The following is a 21,796-nucleotide window of genomic DNA, read 5'->3' as shown; positions in this document are numbered from 1 at the left end:
CGAACCCGCTTCCGCCTAGCCTGGGGATCCGTCCCACATTTTACGGGTCCCTGGGCTTTAATTGTCCCGAGACGGGACTTCCACCCGCTTGAGGGAGGATGTCCCGCCTCATTGAGTTGCCGGCCGATCAGTGAGCCGATTTACTTGTTCTTCTTTCAATGTAGTATACTGTATTCGCTGCTCACAATGCAGTCGCCTCTACACTGGGGAGACCAAACGCAGATTGGGTGACCGCTTTGCGGAACATCTCCGCTCAGTCCGTAAGCATGATCCTGAACTTCCGGTTGCTTGCCATTTCAACACTCCCCCCTTCTCTCATGCCCACATTTCTGTCCTTGGCCTGCTGCAGCGTTCTTGTGAGCATCAAAAAAGCTCGAAGAACAGCACTTCATTTTCCGATTTGGCACTCTACAGCCTTCCAGACTGAACATTGAGTTCAATAATTTCAGAGCGTGACTGACTCTTTTTTTATTATTATTTTATTCTATTTTGTTTTCTCATTTTTTTACCATGTGCCTGCCTTAAACGTGTTTTTTTATGTTTGTGCTTTTGGACCGAGCTGTTCATGAACACTCTCTCTGCATTAATGCTTTGTCTTTCACCATTAACATTAACACACTCCCTTTGCCCCATGACCTCCTTGTCAGTTAATCTCTCCGGCCCTCTGTCCTATCAACACCATCCCTTTTGTTCTCTTCACCCCCACCCCCACCCCCCGCTTCACTTGCTTAAAACCAATTACATTTCTGACCTTTGCCAGTTCTGATGAAAGGTCACAAGCCTGAAACGTTAACTCTGCTTCTCTCTCCACAGATGCTGCCTGACCTGCTGTGTATTTCCAGCACTTTCTGTTTTTATTTCAGATTTCCAGCATCTGCAGTATTTTGCTTTTATTTTAATGAACTATATACCTGGCCCCCAAGTCTATTTGGGCTTCCACTGTTTCTCAGTTTTCACTATGTAGAAAGTTCCCTGTTCTCTCCTTTTTAGGTACTAAGTGGATGACCTCACATTTGCTTACATTGAAATCTATCTGCCACAGTTTTGCCTATTCACTTAATCTACTAACATCTCTTTGTAATTTTATGTTTCCATCTACACTGCTTGCAATGTCACCTATTAGCAAACTTGGATATGTTGCTTTCTGTCCCATCATCTCACTCATTAATAAATATGGTGAATAGTCAAGGTCCCAACTTAAATCCTTGTGGGACACCATTAGTCACATCCTGTCAATTCGAGTACTTGCTCATTCTCCTAATTCTCTGTCTCCTGCCATTCAGCCTATTGCCTAACCAGATCAATAATTTGCCTTCAATTCTATACGCTTCAGCTTTAGCTAACAGTCTCTTCCAAGGGACTTTATCAAATGCCTTCTGCAAGTCCATATAAATAACATTCATAGACGATATATGGTTCCACTTGATACTGAGCCCACTGAGCAAATCACTTTCCATTCACTCACATTGAGTCGAATTGAACAGACATTGTCAATCCCGATTCACTCCCTTCATGATAGAACCTGTGTCAAACCACTCCTTATTGACTACAATTATACATCATTCTGATACTGAAACATGATTCTTTCAGTCTCCATTGTGTGGAAGCCTAGCGTAACAAACCAATTTGTTTCACTGTTCGGAGTTCAGATCCGAAATAACCCTGATACTGGCACAAAATGCTCCAAAATCCTCTCGTTGTTCCTATTCATCACATTGAAGCAGCATGTTTTAGAAATCTGATGATTTTGTACAAACAGATGTTTTGTTCAATGTTTTCTGCTCATGGTGGTTGGATTGAAATGAATGATTAAATTGGCTGCGCTAGAATGATTAGCAAATTGGCTTTTTATCTCTGCTCTATAGAAAACCTGATTCATTCACAATTCTGATTCAAGCATAACGCTTCTTGGCAAACGAGTTAAAGCATTTACCAGGATTAAACGGCACATTGTAATCCTGCAACACAAAGCAGAATCGCAAGGCAGCCAATTTGACAGTGAACAAACCTGAAAGACACCAGGACAGCAATATCGATCATGATATGATCACAAAGTGTCTAGACCTTTCTCCAGTGAACCAAGATCTATAGTCCAGTGTAAGAAAAAAAATCAGTGGTAGGCTTCTTGCCTCACTCTCTTAACAATAACAGTCTCCCTTCCACAATGAATCTGTTGAACTACAGTCATTTGAAATGTTTTAAAATACTAGTAAGTTTCCTGTGACTGGGCCCATGATCAGTGGATAAATCAAAGTTTTTTTTAGATATAAGATGGTGACGGAGTTGGGAGAGACACCTCAGGAAGCTGCTCCATAGCACCATCCGGTGGCCAGAACCTGTTACTGCCTCACTACAGGCATGTTTACATACAGGATTTCAATTCAAAATGACTATAAGCGTAACGATAAATCGTGACAGCAGGAAGCTGGACAGGAAGTGCATGAATAAGGAAGATATATATTTCATTTCCGTCCTCTCACAAAGATGTTTGCATAGTTCTATCAGTGCTAGGTACCTTCAGTACCTCGCTGAGGTGGTTGTCACATAGGAGTCTTGATAGTAAATGTTAGCAGGGTACTCAATTGTGAGGAACTCACCTTGACCAACATACACATGTGCACATTCCAGAAAGGGTGTCTGAATAGTAATCAGGAGAGAGATCCTGGTTCATTTTCCCTTCTCTAGCCCAGGGGTGCTGAAGCCAATAGTAGTAGCCCCTAGCATGCATTCACTGAGATTAGCCAACTTGGCACAGACTGGAATTGAACCGAGGATGTTCCTGGTATCTGCACCTCAGTTAGCAGTGCATTTGCCAACCGAGCTATCTAGGTAACCTTAAAAAGTAGCATTCCAGAGACTTCTAAGTTGACCTACGACTATTTCAGAGAAAGCTCGGTACTCGGAATGGCTGCTCGGTGCGGATGTTCCATTTTTCACTTCGGACTCCTTCCTTGCTTCACTGTTTGAATACCTTCCGCCACAGGGAGTGAAACAACACATCTGGCTGCATCATCTAGAAACACTGTTACGCTCACTGAAATAAGGGATAACACTGGGAGCCATTCCTTAACAGATGATTTAGTCAAATATCAATAACTTCGACTACAGGAGCAGAGAGAGCTCTAAGGGATTGGTATCCTGGAAGGACGAGAATCAATGTGGATCTCCATCCAAATCTTCATGTGATCTATAACACTAATGTAGCCTTTGTCTATTTGTTTTGTGGTTTTTACATGTGACTTTAGTAGTTCCCATTATACCGGAAAATGAATCGAAGTTGTACTCTGTACAACTGCTGTCATTAGTGAAGCTCTGGCTTTGGAACCAGCCCAAGATGTGCTAAAAGACATCAAAACAGTTTTGTTCACTGCTCAGGGTTGTGGCAGGGTAACATTGTAGCAAGTGCCCTTCCTCTCAGCGACAGTGGGGGTCAGTCTGTGGGGGAGGTATAGCAGATGTTAATGATTGTGTGGTGCTCTTTTGCAAAGACCTGACTTGAAGATAACTGCAGCAACCTGGATTGCATCAATGTACAAAGAAAAAATAATAATGAAATGTCACTCTATCCATTCATTTGGCTTGAGAAATAGTGCTCTGCAATTATGGGCAATTTTGTGCTGTGTACTCATCTCCACTGAGAACTAGATTTAGGCTTCCCAGATCCATCTTACTTAAAACCATTAATGGTTGTTAAAGAGATGATACTTTCAACCCAATTGTTGGCTGGATTTGAACCCAGGGTCCAGTATTGAAAGGACTATTACACTGCATGGGCTCAAACTAATGGATCCTGGAAATGAACTGAATTCAAAATTCAAAGTAATTTGACTGTACCATTTTGGGCTTATTGGCAAATATACCAGCTTTTTGCAATACATTTTACTTTAGGCTGGCATGGTAAGTATTGTTTTAGTGACAGCCTGTCTTTTTTAAAAGTTTTTTTCTCTTCATCCATTTCCTGGGCCTTCTTGTGTCACATGCAACCTGTGCCCAATAGGGTTGATTGTTGTACATTCACAGTAACATCATCACATTTGAAGGTATGGATAGTCCTTATTGCTGGCTGGCTTTTCCTGTATACACTATTACAACTGGGTCTTCTCCAGATACTTGTTCTTATGCTCAACACAAAAGGAAGCTCCTACCAGAAGGGAGATTTTGGGTGCAAAGTCATTGGGACGACATGCTTTGGGTGAATGTTATGGACAGGTGGGAAGTGATGTGGGTGACTTCCAACTTTCACCTCTCAGGTGACGGCAGATAATGCTTTAAAAATAGTGTTTCAGTCCCTTAGTGTTTTAAGGGTCAAATAAATAGACAAACAACAGGTTTTCTCGTAGGTTAAAAAAGATAAATATTTATTTTTACCCACTAACTGAAAAATATTCGCGACTTCACCCACTCACGTATTCACACACAGACACACACACACAAGAAAAGAGACTGAGTAGGGGGTAGCAGGCGATTAGAGTCCAATTGTTGTAAAAGAGATTTTTGTTTTAAAAAAACCTTTAGAAGCTTTTCAGGAGGAAATCTTTCAGCGGTGCAAGCCTGAACGTTTGTTGTCTTGAAAAGGATGAAGTGTTGCAGGCTCCTTGTGGTAAGCCTCAATCCGAAGTTGATGGTGGAAATTTTGGTTCACTTTCGCAGGTGGGGGAGTTTCAAAGTCACCTTGCAATTTCTCTGCTGCAGTAGTAAAAAGGCTTTGTCAGCAGGTTCCGGCTTAGCTGGAATGGTCTCACAGCTATTCTGGCTGGAAAAGGCCTTCTCTGGCTGTTCTGCCTCTCTCTCTCCAGAGAGATATCTTTTAAGGTATAAACCTGTCAGGTTGAAATGTCGGTCATGTGACTAAGGGCTCTCTCCCCTGGGGTAATTCATACAATGTTCCAGGATATGGGAACCATTGTTACATGATGGCGTCTGAATGTGGTCCATTCTGCTAACGTGGTGCTCACCCCTATTGTCTTAGGCTTGGCTGCGGAGTCAGTCGGTCTGTAAAAGTCTTTGTTAGCTCTATTCCTGTAGATAGGAGTTGTTAGCGTGGAATGGGCTCTTTCCCATTTCTATGTATTTTCCCCAAAGCTAATTCAGATGTGGATAATGGGTTCTGTCTTCAACAGTACAGAACAGAACAGGAGGGGTCACCTGACCTCGACTCCATCTTGCCAGTAGCACAAATGTGTCCATTTTTATTGTAGTTCAATTCAATAGCTAACTTTTACTTAATAGTTCCTCCAGTTCATTTCATATTTCATCACTGTTCCCTCTGTGAGGTGATTGGCAAAAAAAAGCAACGGCGACAAGAGGAAAATCTTTTTTATGCAGCGAGTGGTTAGGATCTGGAATGGACTGCCTGAGAGTGTGGTGGAGGCAAGTTCAATTGAGGCCTTCAAAAGAGAATTGGATAATTACCTGAAGCAAAAAATGTGCAGGGCTACGAGGAAAGGGCAGGGGAGTGGGACTACCTGAGTTGTTCTTGCAGAGTGCTGGCACAGACATGACAGGCTGAATGGCCTCCTTCTGTGCTGTAACCATTCTATGGTTCTATAAAATAAACTCACAATAATTCTGATAATTTAAAAAAGTAACATATGATTTTTTCCACCATTACAACAAGAGCCACACTTCCAAAGTACTTGATAGAGTGGATACTGGGAGGATGTTTCTTTTTGTGGGGGACACTAGAACTAGGGGACACAGTTGTTACGACCAGCTGAGAAAGGTGTCTAGGGATCCCTCTCAACCTTCACCTGGTCTTACCGTAACAGGGTTTAATTTTAAACACACCATGTTTTTAGTTCCCTTTTGGTGAATCCTTGTTCACCGCCTTCCAATTATAAAGCAAAGAAACCAGCACAAACAGGCTTTCTTAGGTTTAAAGAAGAAAAATTGAATTATTAAACTTAAACTCTAATTCAGTTAACGCCTACGGATACATGTCGCATCCACGCCAGCATGCATATGCGATACACACATGCAGATAGGGACAGAAAAGAGCAGAAGAAAAATAAAGTGGAAAGGTTCGAGGCAATATCTGAAACGTTTTTGATACGGTTCCTCGAGCTCACGGTAGAGTCTTTGATTGTAGGCAGATCTTGCTTTTCGTTGGGGCCCAGTATTCTTCTTAAACCTTGTTCACTGTAGGATACTTTTCTCTCTTGGGGTTCATGTGTCTTCAGTGGATTCAGAGGCTTGTGAGAGAGAGATGGGAGCAGACAGGAGCCATCTCCCCAGTCCAGGAGCAAGCAGACTTTCTCTGAATTCAAACTGTTTATACAATTCGGAAAAACCCAGGTTGCCAAGCAGGTTAGTCAAGTGACTAACTGTTCTGACCACGTCTTGGATTGTATCACCTTAGCAGTCTCTGGAATGCTCCTCTTACACACAATACCCAGTGATCAACGTCCATTGTGGGTTGAATGTGTCAGGAAATGGTCCTTTGTCCTTCCAAGCACTGTCTGTTAATATGCAAATGTCATTTCCAGCCACGGCTGATCTGTTTAACAAGTCCTTTCTTCACTCCAATAACAGTTTAAAATCAATGTTCATAACAAAATTAATGTGCCTCATTCCTGGCAGGTGGGGGCCTCGCATGACACAGTTTAAGAATAGGCTGCATTTGCAGACAACGCTACCACTAGGTGGCGCTGCAATGGCACATGCGCAAATGCAGCCTGTGCCACTAAAACATCACAGTCTGCCACTTCAGGCAGCTGCCAGGATTAAAGATGGTGCTACTCAAATAACCACACGGAGGCAACCTAACCTAAACACATGGCAGCACACAATGGCTGGAGGGAGAGAGCGAGCAGGATAGGGACGGGGGAGTGGAGCGGGCTGGGGACGGGGGGGAGCGGAGATGGCCGGGGAGGGGGCGAGCGAGTGGGCCGGGGACGAGGGCAGGAGCGGAGCGGCTGGAGAAAGCGGCGAGGGGGGGGGGGGGGGCGGAGCGGCCGGAGAGAGGGAGGAGGAGTGCGTTTTCTGCGCATGCGCCATAAACCTGCAACAGCAAAAGACGTAACGGCCGGTCCCCGCGGCTCTCTATGGCCTCTCGCTTCCGGCCCCCGCCATCCAGCCACTCCCTCCAGCCCAAGATCCCCCATCCAGCAGCTCTCTCCCCTACTTCTCAACAGTAGTGCAGGCATTGCAGCTGTCTGGTCCCTGCCTTTTGCATCCCCCTCTTCAGGCAATTCTGAATTTAACTCCCTCCCACTACGCCCCCACCCCCTCTACCTCCCCCTCTCCCCCCAACCCCCTCTACCTTTCCCTCTCCCCCCACCCCTCCTCTACCTCCCCCTCTCCCCCTACCCCTCCTCTATTTCCCCCTCTCCCCCCACCCCCCTCTACCTACCCCTCACCCCCCTTTAAGCCCTCTCCCCCCCTCACCACCCCTTCTACCTCCCCCTCTCCCCCCTCTACCTCCCCATGAATGATGTGAGGGTGCTGGAAAAAGAAGCACATTTCTTTTGGACTATGAACATAAAGCAGGCCATTTAGCCCAGCTGTTCCCTGCTAGTGGTTATGCTACTCGTGCGCCTTCCCATCCGCTCCCATTTAATCCTGCCTACTACTATCAGCATCACCTTCCATTTCTTTTGCTCTTATCTACCTTTGCCTTCAAGCAACATTGAGGATGGAGAACGGTGTGGCTGCACTCCCACCTCACCAGTTGTGTACACAGCAAGAGCATTCACATTCATGCTACCACTGGACACGGCATGCTTGTTTCTTTTAGTGCTCAGACTCTTCTTTCTGAATGTTCCCCAAGTGCTTCACCACTTTGGACGCCCTCTCTGCTTGACAGGCAGCAGCTGGCAATTGCGGAGTCTCACAAGGCTCTGCATGGTTGTTTCAAGGATGGATGGGGAAACAGGTGGCTGTGTGTCCATGTGCACTGCTCTGATGGGTGCAGGAACAGGTGGCTGAATATCAGTGTCCATCGGTACAGTGATTGGCTCTGCCAGCATGACTGAACAGCAAGGAGAGGGTCCCGCAGGTGGGGGAAGTGGAGCTGTGAACAGGCAGGCGTACGTATGGTCCATCAGCTCATTAGGCCAGGGGGTGAAACGCTCAGGATCCATGGACTGTGGCACTTGACTGATGTCCAGCTCGTGGCCACCTCCATCTGAAGGTGTCTCGGGGCAATTGTTGGGTAAATTAATTGGCTCCATCTCATCGGCCAGTCCTTGCTGCCAGCAGAGTCTGTCGCCGCAGCCAGTCCAGTTTCTGCATGAATGATGCCGTTCCACTCTGCAGCTGTTCACTCGACTGGAGCACATGTACTGCCTGCACACAGCCCCAGACAGTGGAAAGGATTTTAGTGCAGTGCAGTGGACTGGAGCACATGCAGTGCCCCAGACAATGGAAATGTTTTCAGAGCAACTTACAACAGCAGAGCAACTTACCTTGGAGCAATCTCCTCTTTCTAATAAAAATGAAGCAGACTGAAATCTCCAAAACGACTAAATAATTGCGATAAAATGCCGGACGAAACCTCTCCTCCTTCCACTTTCAGAAACTCGCGCTGAAGCTTGACGCATGCGTGAATATCAGAAGGTTGACGCATGCGTGAATACCCGTTGACGTTGCATAAAGCGCCTGCGCAGAGGCCGACCAGGCACGTTCCCCGAAGAAGAACACGTCACGCGATGACATCATCGGCGTATGCGCTAACCAGTCCTGGCACGTCGGAATGCAGCACGTGCGCAGAGAGCAGGGGCCCGTCTGCGCATGTGTGCACTGTGGCGCAGCCTGATGACGTCAGTGGCGGCTGCGCTGTCAGGAATCACTTTGTTAAGAATGAGGGGTCTCCCTTTTAAGACAGAGATGAGGAGAATTTTTTTTTCTCCAAGTGTTGTTAGTCTGTGGAATTCTCTTTCCCCAGAAAGCAGTGGCGGCTGAGTCATTGAATGTATTCAAGGCTGAGTTAGATTTTTGATAGACATGGGAGTCAAGGGTTATGGGGGGGCAGACAGGAAAGTGGAGTTGAGACCACAATCAGATTAGCCACGATCCTAACGAATGGCGGAGCAGGCTCGAAGGGCTGAATGGCCTATTCCTGCTCCTAAGTCCTAGGTTCCTATATACTTTACCAACTGCGAAGGGCTGATGTCCTGAGGTTGTGAAAGGCACTATATAAATGCAAATTCTTGATTTCCTTTTATGTAACACCTCATCAGAGTGAAATATTTCAAATGTGTTTGATGCAGTGAATTATGTTCTGAAGTGCAATGACTGTATGCAGGAAAATGCGCTAATGACTCAGATAGTCTAAAATGTTAAATTCTGTGAGCTTGCCTTCAATTTGAACTGAGGCTCAATGTCCTCTTCTGAAGACTTTTCTTTTAAATAACAAAATTCCCCTGAAACCAGGCACTGCAGTACTTAAAAATCAATTCTCCATTAAGTATTTGAATAATCATTGTACCACTAAAATCACATGCAGCCTCCGATTGGATGTACTCTGGGGTGCTGTTGTCACTTTCCTGCAGTTATTAAGTTTTAATGAGCTACATCTGTAGAATATTAATAATCAAGTGATTAAAAAGCTATTTCCTGAGTATTTGATGTAATGCACAAACAATCCAATGAACTAAGCGTAACAAGAATATTCACAGTTCCAAGTCCCTGGAACTAGACATCAGGACCAATACAAAACTGCGCATTTTTTTCCTGAGGCCTGTACACTATTTAAGCTCTCTGACCTTGTTGATTTCTCTGCCAATTTTGGTACATAATTGCCCTGTAATGTACTGGTGGCAGGTAAGAAAAAACATTTTCATTTTTCCCAGTCCTACTAGAGCCTGTGTTTCTTAAAAATTCTGTACAGTCAATCCATTGTGCATGTGTCAGCCATGGTTCAGTTGGTAGCCTCTGCCTCTGAATCACAAGGTTTTGGGTTCAAGTCCCACTCTGGGGCTTGAGCACAAAAATCAAGGCTGATACTCCAGTGCAGTTAAACTGAGGCCCCATCTGTGTGCTCAGGTAGGTATCAAAGATCCCATAGCATTATTTCAAAGAAGAGCAGGGGAGTTCTCCCCAGTGACCTGGCTAATATTTGTCCCTCAATCAACATCACAAAAAAAAAAATTATGTGGTCATTATCACATTGGTGTTTGCTGTGTGCAAATTGGTTGCTGCATTTCGTACATTATCACGGTGACGATGCTTCAAAAGTACTTCGCTGACTATAAAGTGCTTTGAGATGTCTGGTGGTTGTGAAAGGTGCTATATAAATTCACGTCTTTCTTTTCTTTTTGACACTTCCACGGTGAGTTGGACAGCTCCGTATGTCTTTCCCTCGCCTCATCCATTCTTGAACACAAGGGGGCAGAGTTTTCCCCTTCGTACTTGGGCGTAAAGCCCTCCCGCCATAGTACACCGAGGGGCTGAAACCTGTGTAAAAAAAACCCTCAGGCTGAAATGTATATTGTAAATATAACCTGTAATTGTAAGTGTAGTGAGGCACCTCAGAGTGCCACAGACTGTATTCAAAGAAATTGAACTGGATTGCACTTTATGTAATGTCAAATTCAAACTGTTACATAATGTACTTTTACAAGTTTTATGAATAAAGCATGATTTTTATTCAAAAAAGGCCTCATGCGGGGTAAAGTGTATGCAGGAAAATCAGACGGATTTCATTGAGCACACCCAACTAACAAGCGAAAACCGAGTGAATTTCGGGCATGTGATCTTCCCACCTGAATTTCCGGTGTACCCTCCAACCCCGGCTTTAACTCCAAGGAAAAATCAACTGCAAGGTGTTTGAGATCTTTCACAGATAGTCTGAGTTAACTGATCTCAGCTGGAAGCAGGAGTGCTGCAGAGGAGGGAAATTAGCCAGAGTTCCCGAGGACTCGACTATGACACGAGCTGGCTTGAGTGTGATGCCCCCCGTAGTGGAATAGGCTGTCTGGGCTCACACTTGAAGAATGCCCAGTTGGGTGAGGTACTGGAGGGCAGATGGCACCCATGGAAATTTAACACGGAAGAAGGGGAGAGAATTGGGTCCGTAGAGAACCAACAAAAGAAACCTTTGATGCATTGTTCAGATGGTGGCAAGGTAGGTTGTTTAAAGGACACAGATCACAAGAACGTGATGATTAAAAACAGATTTTTCCCCCCCTTTTGGTTTAATTTAGGAAAACATTAATCTGCAAACTGCCAGCTGACAGGCTTTAAGTAAATAAAGATAAATTAACACCTTCTCTCCGGTGATGGTTCTCCTCACAGCTGTGATGCCCTTGAGAGATTAATGAGTTCTGCCACTCCAAAACATACACCAGCGCCTAAACCCATTCCAAGCCAAGACGGAACAAGATGGGATTGTAACTCCTTGTCGTGACTTGGTCATTGGGAGTTGATTGTAGGTGTATTTACATTTTTTGCAGTGGGGGGCGGGGGTGGTTAGGGATGTGAAAAATTTATTCAGTGCACAGTCACTGCCTCGCCTCTGAGCTGAATGAATAATAGCTGATTACCTGAAGAGATGGGTTACAGTAACAGAACAGTAGATAATTCATTCATCCATCTGACATCAAGTCAACCAAACATGGGTGTAGTGGATGCACGAGGGAACAGATCAGATCCTGATTTCGATACTGGGTTGGGATTCAGCTGGAGTTATATATAAATTGGCACGTATGATATTTGAAGATACAGTGTCCTGATTTGCAGACAAGTATTTTCAAATTTCATTCAAGTCTGTCGAGCCAGAAGAAAGACCCCTTCCATTGTGGGGGAGGAAATTTGCAGGGCTATAGGGAAAGAGCAGGGGGAGTGCAGCTAATTGGAGAGCTCTTTCAAAGAGCCAGCACAGGCACGATGGGCCGAATGGCCTCCTTTTGTGCTGTACCATTCTATGGTTATGCCACCACGTCAGTGGCAATCTGAAAGATACAGGTGAAGTGTGAGCATAGCCAGTGCTATTTGAAAGGGCCACTTCATCTCCACGGAGCTTATTATAAAGTCAAGATTGATTTACGTCCATCCTTATAACTGGATCACTCAGGGCTCCATGTTACTCCATGGATTGTAGGGTCCCAATGCCACTCCTGGTTACCTATTGTCATTTAGCTCTCTATTTTCCTACATTCCCACCCTATTCTCTGTCCTGTTCTGGTTTATGGGTGGAAATTAGGGGCTTCTGTGGTGGTGGTGGGGAGAGATCTAGGCTCTACAAGCCTCCGAGATCTCTGTGCTCCTCCAATTCTGGCCCCTTGCGCATCCCCGATTTTCATCACTCCACCCTTGGCAGCTGTATCTTCAGCTTCCTAGGCCCCAAGATCTGGAATTCCCCCCCCCTAAACCTCTCCACCTCTTTCTCTCTCTCCCTTCAGGACTCTCCCTAAAACCCACCTCTTTGACCAAGCTTTCGGTCACCTGTCCTAATATCTCCTCATGCAGCTTGGTGTCAAATTTGTGTTTGACAATCGCTCCTGTAAGTGCCTTGGGACGTTTTACTACGTTAAAGGCACTATATAAATTGAAGTTGTTGTTGTAGTGAAGTAAGCTGGGAGGTTGCTGTTGTTGGAAGGGTAGAAGGTGGGGGTAGTGATTAAGGAAGGATTGATGAGGTTTGGGAGAGAGGAATAGGAGGGAGAGGGAAAGGTGTGGGGTGGGATTAAGGAAGGATTGATGAGGTTTGGGAGAGAGGAATAGGAGGGAGAGGGAAAGGTGTGGGGTGGGATTTGGACAGGGGCTCAGGCTGAGACACCAATTCCACTCAGAGCACTTTTGTAAAGCAGGTTCCCAACACCTTTTGTCTTCTAAAGTCCTCACAAAACAAATTGCCACTCTCAGGCTAGCTCTGGGCAGCAGAGAAGTTGTGGGGGGTTGGTGAGTGGTGGTGGGAGGGAAATGGGTCCAGTGTGCGAGATCACACTGGGGGAATCCATGCTGAATGGTGAACTGGAGAAGTCAGGAGGGGCTAGCCTAGAAGCTCAATTGAGGAATGGTAATGCAACAAGTGGGGAAGCAGTGGGGGAGGTGTGAGGCAGCTGGGGGAGGCGTGAAAGAGGTGGGGAACCAGGCTCAGTAGCTGGATCATGAAGGGAGAGGCAGCCAGCAGTAAAACAATGGGAGTGACTGGTGCGGCCAAAAAGTAGAGAAACATTGGGCAGACGCTGGGAGAGGGGTGTCAGGGTGAGGAAGAAGCAGAATGGGGACACAGGATGTACAGCATTGGAATGGTTGAAGTACAGAGAAGGTAGAGTTGGTGGGCAGTTTCAAGTAAAATAGAGTGAGTAACTAGACAGGGAGTTAAAAATATTAATTTTAAAAAATGTGTTGATTTATAATTGTATAATGCAGCATGCTGGATGGGGGAGGGAACGGGTAAAATGAATCATTAAAGGTGGGAAATAAAACAGAGCGGGTTTAATGGGAAGTGTGAGAATGTTTGAAACATTCATCTAATTACAGTCTCATTCAGTTGTACTTGTAAATTATGCCGATAAAAAGTTCTTTTCTAAACTTGGAACAAGGAATTTGGAAAGCAGACAAACTCCGGCAGTTTTAGAGGTTGTGCCACTGAGCCACTCAAGCAGGAGGCATTACATAGCCAGCGAGTGGCTGCAGCCTGCAACTACAATGTGACCGGGCGCTGTTGACATGCAGACTCACAAATGATAAATGTTTACATAGGGATCTTCAATGTTAAATGTTGACATCTTGTACCTCCCAAGCTCTGGGATAGGGAAACAGCTCTCACAAAAATACCTGCAAGATCGCTGAGCCTGACTGTGCTGAGTGTCCGCATTATACTTTGGTGACTTAATATTTCCCTCTGTGGCACTGCAACATTTCAGGGCTGCATTCTGCTATGAACTAGCTAGAGTTGAAGCAGGATTATGAATGACGAAAGTCATTTTGTGAAAGATCTTTCAACAGCCATCTCAGATATGCAACTTTCATTCCATCTTTCTGGGCTGGATTTAAAACTAAATGATGGGGATGAGGAGATAGTGCTGCAATACGCTGTTCCGCTCAGTCCCTTCGCTACTGTGTTTTCAGTCTAGATAAATAAAAGGAGCTGTGCTTCTTATTAGGTTATTTAGTGCATGACAGAGTCATCATTTACCCTCACCAGCAAATGGCTTCCATTGAGAAGCAAATGACTTTTTTTTTTTGGCTGAAGATAAATCTGCATGTGAGGGCAAAAGGTTGTTCACCAGACTTTGCAGTTTAATGCACCCTTGTCAATTCTCCCCCAAGGACTCAGGTCACAGAGCCTAAATGTAAAAAAAAGTTTTTTTAAAATCAACTGCCATGAAAGCCAGCACCAATGTCCTCTGGATGAAACACTTCTTTTTAAAAAACAACATACATTTTAGGTTTAAATCCATTTACAGCCACAATAGATAAGATGACACATCAAATTTATCTCAGCACATCACATTATAAACAGGATTTGCTGCAGCATGGGAATGAGTCAGAGCACTGGTAACAGTTTACTGCTTTCAGTTCCTTGCATTATCAAAGCCTGTGGAGTTCTTTCCCAAGATCCCCGCATCCACATTCCGACTTTAATACCAAAGTCAGCATGCACCAGCGCCCGCTGCAGGGAACTCCTTCCCTGATACAGTCTGTTCCTTTATGCAAACAGGAAGATGTGTTCTGAAGAAGAGACATATCCGACTCAAAACATTAACTCTGTTTCTCTCTCCACAGATGCTGCCAGACCTGCTGAGTATTTCCAGCATTTTCTGTTTTTATAACAAGATGTGTGAATTGCTTTGCTGTTGTTGTTGGTGCTCACTGATTTGGGAGAAGGCAGCTCTGTTTTTACTTCCCTATCTTTCTTCACGACAACTTAAAGGGACTTCAATCTTAAAAGGCAACCACACAACATCCCCCTTCTTTCCAAAGATAAGTCTCGTATGCTAAAATTAAAAATACATAAATTTAGATAACATCAAAATGATTTATGCATGGATAGAGATTGGGAAATTTACAAATATAGAGGCGCAAAAGTCCATGCCGGAATTTTACGTTGGGCGAGAGGCCCCGCCCACCAGCCAAAAAGTCGGTGACGAGCCCGCCTCCACTGGGCCTGGGGAGGCAGGCCGAGATTTGTCACTCCCCAAAACCTTAATTGGTCTTGGGCGGGATATTCACCTCCTTGAGGCAGGAAGTTCCGTCTAATGGAGCTGCCGGCCAATCAGTGGGTCAACAGCTCTTAGTCCCAGCAGCGCCACTGGGAGCAGTGGCCACTGCTGGGACTACACACAGCCATTGGAGGCAACAGGCAGGGCGGCCCCAGAGAAAAGGTAAAATTTTCGGGCCTCGCCGGGGACAAACGGCTGGGCCCCAGCGAGGCAAGGGGAGTTGGTTTAGATGGGGAGGGTGGGGTGAGTGTTGTGTGTTGGGGGCGGTTGGCACTTCGGGGGCGGCCCTCCATGGGGCACAGGGTGCTCAAGTCACTGAAGTGAGACTTAAACCCACAACCCTCTGGCTCAGAGGCAGGAATGCTACCGACTGAGCCATGGCTTAGACTGATGGGCGGTGAGTGTAAACATGCTTGGGAAGTACAGGTTACTTTGGACCAATGGTTCCCAAAACTCTCCAGCACTGGAGGTTTTCCTTGCCTCATGTCTGGGTCTGTTGTAGAATAATTGATGGAGATTGATTGCTATGATTAGTAAACAACTCCATTATCATTGTATCATGAGACTATCATGATGGTAGAAGGTGATCTAGATGGTCTTTTTCTCATCTAGCAATTTGCTCCCAACAAATTTGACAGTATTTCACACTTTCAAGTTCTTATAATCCTGAAATGCCTAATCCATCAGACGGGAAGCCAAGTATGTAATTTTCCATCAATAATGAGGTTTGAGTCTCAAGCCAATGACAGCTGAAGCCTGAAAGGCCAATTGTCACTCCTCCTAAGAGCAGCTTCTCTTCGATCCTTTAAGCTTCAGGAAAACACGATGCAAAGTCCTGAGAAAAAGTTAATTAAAAAGGTGAATGTCTACAATGCCCTTTGGTATAAACAAGCTGCGATTTTTCATCATCCTATCACCCACCGTAACAGTTTGCAAATAAGTGGTTTGTAAGTAAGACCAGACTTTGGGCAATAAAAATTGTGTGCTTTTTAAAATTTATATATGAACATTTAGGGGATGAGTTAATAGAAATACTTATTGTTGTAGTGTGTCCATCCAATCCTGAGTGGTCTAGGCTATTGGGGGCGGAGATGGGAGAAGGCAAAGACTATGCAATCCTGTGGTAAAACATCCATTTTGTAACTTAAAATGCCTGCGGATGTCATATTCAGATCTGAGCCAATGAGCATACGAACACTTTTTTAGTGTCAATCTGAGGAAAATGAAATTCTTAGTTCCAAAGGAAAAATATGCAAACAGGTGGCGGGGAATTGGGGGGTAAGGGGCAAGAAAGCCACAAAGCAGCTCAATGAAAAACGTGTTCACAAATCCTCCAGACTGAGTTCACAGAGGAGGGTGAATCATTTATTCCATTTTAAGAATTGGTTTCCAAATAACTCAGGCTCTCAAATCTCCTTCCTGGACACAACAGAGAGTAAATACCACTTAGCAAGCCATACATCATCACCTATTGAAATGTTTCAAGATTAAGGACCTTTGAGAACCCAGGGACAATTTCCACCAGTGCTTTCTCACTTGATAATAGAGGCTTTATTCTTCAAGCCTTGCTTACTGGCCAATTACAGAACACCACTGCAATTTCTGAACGTACATTTTGTCTATAACCTCTACTCCTGGCTTCAAAATGTATTTAATATTGCAGAAGAAAAGCCCATAAACCAGGCACAATTTGTTCTTGTTAAAAGGAATTACCTTTTACCTCATTCATCAAGTGTTATTTGGTCATTGAGATCCAAGGATTGAAAATGTTACTGCTCGTGTGGGCTTCAAAGCACAATGCTGTTTGTCGTGATGTATGTCATTTGTCGACTTCGATTTGAATATACTTCAGGTGAAAAATCAAAAATATATTTTCCACAGTTTTCATGTGGGACATCACACATAGAATTACTGCCAGTTATTAGGTTTTATCAGGCAGTTCCAATGAGCACTGTTTCCTGGGCTTGAATCCAGCCCAGGCTGATGAGATGGTGGTCTGCTCTCTCTACCACCTGCGAGTCAGCTTGGGTAGTCTCAAACCAGTTGCCAGTGAGTATGGACACACTGCAGAAAATTGTCCTAATTTACCACAATCTGCCAGTCTGGGTCAAACAGATCACAGGATCGCTTGGCCTAGGAGATTTTTCACAATGTATTTGTTTCGTACTGGCTACTTTTGACTTTCTTTATGCTTGCCAAGGTGTAGGATGTTGACGCTGAGGAATTGAACATTTGCCTTGCTCAGGTGCCCATTATCAGCATCAAACACTCCCGGATGAAGCACAGCACAGTTAGATGCTCTGAGCTATCGACTCTGGAACAGTTCCTACAGATTGGATGGTAGCTAATGTAACCCCATTAATTAAAAAGGGAGGTAGAGAGAAAACAGGGAATTATAGACCAGTCAGCCTGACATCGGTAGTGGGGAACATTCTAGAGTCCATTATCAAAGATTTTATAGCAGAGCACTTAGAGAACAGTGGTAGAATCAGACAGAGTCAGCATGGATTTACAAAAGAGAAATCATGCTTGACAAATCTACTCAAATTCTTCGAGGATGTAGCTAGCAGTGTTGATGAGGGGGAGCCAGTGGATGTAGTTTATTTGGACTTTCAGAAGGCTTCCGGCAAAGTCCCACATAAGAGATTAGCGTGTAAAATTAAAGCGCATGGGATTGGGGGTAGTGTATTACAATGGATAGAAAATTGGTTGGCAGACGGGAAACAAAGAGTCGGAATAAACAGGTCTTTTTCCAAATGGCAGGCAGTGACTAGTGGGGTATCGCAGGGATCGGTGCTCGGACCCCAGCTATACACAACATATATTAATGATTTAGATGAGGGAACTAAATGTAATATCTCCTAATTTGCAGATGACACAAAACTGGGTGGGAGGGTGAGTTGTGAAGAGGATGCAGAGAGGTTTCAGGGTGATTTGGACAAGTTGAGTGAGTGGGCTAATGCATGGCAGATGCAGTATAATGTGGATAAATGTGAGGTTATCCACTTTGGTAGCAAAAACAGGAAGGCAGATTATTATCTGAATGGCTATAAACTGAGAGGGGGAATATGCAACGAGACCTGGGTGTTCACATACACCAGTCGCTGAAGGTAAGCATGCAGGTGCAACAGGCGGTAAAAAAGGTAAATGGTATGTTGGCCTTCATAGCGAGAGGATTCGAGTACAGAAGCAGGGATGTCTTGCTGCAATTATACAGGGCCTTGGTGAGGTCACACCTGGAATATTGTGTGCAGTTTTGGTCTCCTTATCTGAGGAAGGATGTTCTTGCTATAGAGGGAGTGCAGCGAAGGTTTACCAGACTGATTCCTGGGATGGCGGGACTGACGTATGAGCAGAGATTGAGTCGGTTAGGATTATATTCGCTGGAGTTCAGAAGAGTGAGGGGGGATCTCATAGAAACCTATAAAATTCTAACAGGACTTGACAGGGTAGGTGCAGGAAGGATGTTCCCGATGGTGGGGGATTCCAGAACCAGGGGTCATAGTCTAAGGATACGGGGTAAACCTTTCAGGACTGAGATGAGGAGAAATTACTTCACCCAGAGAGTGGTGAGCCTGTGGAATTCGCTACCACAGAAAGCAGTTGAGACCAAAACATTGTATGTTTTCAAGGAGGAATTAGATATAGCTCTTGGGGCGAAAGGGATCAAAGGATATGGGGGGAAAGTGAGAACAGGTTACTGAGTTGGATGATCAGCCATGATCATAATGAATGGTGGAGCAGGCTTGAAGGGCCGAATGGCCTACTCCTGCTCCTATTTTCTATGTTTCTATGATGCAAAACAAAGCTTCATCTACCCTGTCCCAATAATGTGCCTCAGTTGAGTTGCAGCTCAGAACAGCATCCACTACTGCGCCAATGTGACATTTTTCAATTTCCCACATTACTGTCCAAACTCATTTAATGTAATATCCTTGCAGCCAACAGACAGAGACAACTTTCCAGTCAACCAGTCTTGAACAGATTCAAACCAGGGTCTCTAAAGATGCAAGGAGAATGATCAAACCCGCAACACCACCCAGTCCTATGACCAAGAGCATTTAAAAGAAAAAACGTGGAAGACCATTTGGCATGCCAGTCTGAAATTACAAAGATGCTTGCGAGTACAAGGGGACTGGAACAACATACACCATGGAAACAGATGGAGTTCAGTTAGGACTGCTCCAATAATATGAAGCTCTGAGGCAGAACTGATCACAGTGGACAAAGATCTTCCAACAAAAGACCAGCTGTTCCTATTGCATCCCACTGCTACCTCCCCCCACCCCAAATTCACACATGCTATGCAATACTGTGTGATACGCAGTGTATTATTTTGCTGCTCAGCGGAGCTGTACTTGAGCTCTCCTGTCCCTTTCACGCACAACATTCTAATCGCTATCAGACAACAGAATCTGAGGTGAACCACAGTTCAATTGCTGGTTGGTGAGAGAAGTTGCCGGGTTGGGAACTGTGTATAAACGTCCAGCTCCAGGTCAGGGGGCGGGGGAAAACCCAGCCTGAACTGACTGGCTTTCTCTGTATTTTTATAATCTTTATGACACTTTGAAGAGTGACACTTTCCAAATTTTTACACAGGTTAATATAACCAGCATGAGAAATGAAAAGAACAATGTTAACAACCCCTCTGAAATTATTTTACATTCTTTCATGAGACACTTGGATAATAATGATCTGATTGGGCATAGTCAACATGAATTTAAGAATGAGAAATCATGTTTAATGAACCTGTTGGAGTTTTTTGAGGGTGTTACTCACAAAATTGATAAATCCTTGGATTTATACTTGGATAAATAAATATACTTGGATTTTAAGAAGGCTTTTGATAAAGTTCCCCACAGGAGGTTGGTTAGCAAAATTAAAGCACATGGGATAGGAGGTAATATACTGGCATGGATTAAGGACTGGTTAACAGGCAGAAAGCAGAGAGTAGGAATAAACGGGTCATTCTCGCATTGGCAGGCTGTGACTAGTGGGATACCGCAGGGATCAGTGCTTGGGCCCCAGCTGTGCTTTGATTTGGATGTGGGGACCAAATGTAGTATTTCCAAGCTCGGGGATGACACAAAACTAGGTGGGAATGTGTGTTGTGAGGAAGATGCAAAGCGGCTTCAAGGGGATTTGGACAGACTTAGTGAGTGGGCAAGAACGTGGCAGATGGAATATAATGTGGAAAAATGTGAGGTTATTTACTTTGGTAGGAGGATTAGATGTGCAGAGTATTTCTTAAACGATAAGAGATTAGAAAGTGTCGGTGTACAAAGAGACCTGGGTGTTCTTGTCAATAAGTCACTGAAAGCTAACATGCAGGTGTAGCAAGCAATTAAGAAGGCTAATGGTATGTTAGCCTTTATCGCAAGAGGATTTGAGTACAGGAGTAGTGAAGTCTTGCTTCAATTGTATAGAACCTTGGTTAGACTGCACCTGGAGTACTATGTGTAGTTTTGGTCCCCTTACCTTAGGAAGGATATTATTGCCATAGAGGGAGTGCAATGAAGGTTCACCAGACTTGTTCCCGGGATGGCAGGACTGTCCTATGAACAGAGATTGGGGAAACTGGGCCTGTATTCTTTAGAGTTTCAAAGAATGAGAGGTGATCTCATTGAAACTTACAAAATACCTAAAGGAATAGCAGCTAAGATGTTTCCCCTGGTTGGGGAGTCTAGAACCAGGGGACACAATTTCAAAATAAGGGGGAAGCCACTTAGGACTGAGATGAGGAGAAATTTCTTTACTCAGAGGGTTGTGAATCTTTGGAATTCTCTACCCCAGAGGGCTGTGGAAGCTCAGTCATTGAGTATGTTTAAAGCCGAGATTGACAGATTTCTAAATATAAATGACATAAGGGGATATGAGGATAGTGTGGGAAAAAAGCATTGAAGTGGATGATCAGCCATGATCATATTGAATGATGGGGCAGGCTCGATGGGCTGAATGGCCTACTCCTTCTCCTATGTTCCGATCTGGGCATCGCTGGCAATGCCAGCATTTGTTGCTTATCACTAATTGCCCTTGAGAAGTTGTTGGTGAGCTGCCTTCTTGACCCGCTGCAGTCCATCTGGTGCGGGTACACCCACAGTGCTGTTAGGGAGGGAGTTCCAGGATCTTGACCCAGCGACAGTGGAAGAACGGTGATATATTTCCAAGTCAGAATGGCGTGTGGCTTGGAGGGGAACTTGCAGGTGGTGGTGTTCCCATGTGTCTGCTGCCCTTGTCCTTCTAGGTGGAAGAGATCACGGGTTTAGAAGGTGCTGTCGAAGGAGGTGTAGTGAGTTGCTGCAGTGCATCTTGTAGATTTACACACTGCTGCCACTGTGGGTCGGTGGTGGAGGGAGTGAATGTTGAAGGTGGTTGATGGGGTGCCAATCAAGTGGGCTACTTTGTCCTGGATGGTGTCGAGCTACCTGAGTGTTGTTGGAGCTGCACTCATCCTGGCAATTGGACAGTATTCCATCACACTCCTGACTTGTGCCTTGTAGATGGTGGACAGGCTTTGGAGAGTCAGGAGGTGAGTTACTCACCACAGAATTCCCAGCCTCTGACCTGCTTTGTAGACACAGTATTTATGTGGCTGCTTCAGTTCAGTTTCTGGTCAATGGTAACTCCTAGAATGTTGATAGTGGGAGATACAGCAAAGGTAATGCAGTTGAACGTCAAGGAGAGAT

The 21,796-nt window shown here is 44.8% G+C and overlaps 1 protein-coding gene across 1 annotated transcript in view; it reads right to left on the bottom strand.

The window, feature by feature from the left end:
* asic1b (acid-sensing (proton-gated) ion channel 1b) overlaps nt 1-21,796 on the bottom strand; it is a 703,894-nt gene that overhangs the window by 310,414 nt on the left and 371,684 nt on the right. The gene's annotated exons all lie outside the window — the stretch shown is intronic.

Source organism: Heterodontus francisci, chromosome X (assembly GCF_036365525.1).
Source record: "Heterodontus francisci isolate sHetFra1 chromosome X, sHetFra1.hap1, whole genome shotgun sequence".
Taxonomy (NCBI): domain Eukaryota; kingdom Metazoa; phylum Chordata; class Chondrichthyes; order Heterodontiformes; family Heterodontidae; genus Heterodontus; species Heterodontus francisci.
Note: the sequence above shows the minus strand (reverse complement) of the source record. Positions and strands in the feature narration are given on the sequence as shown.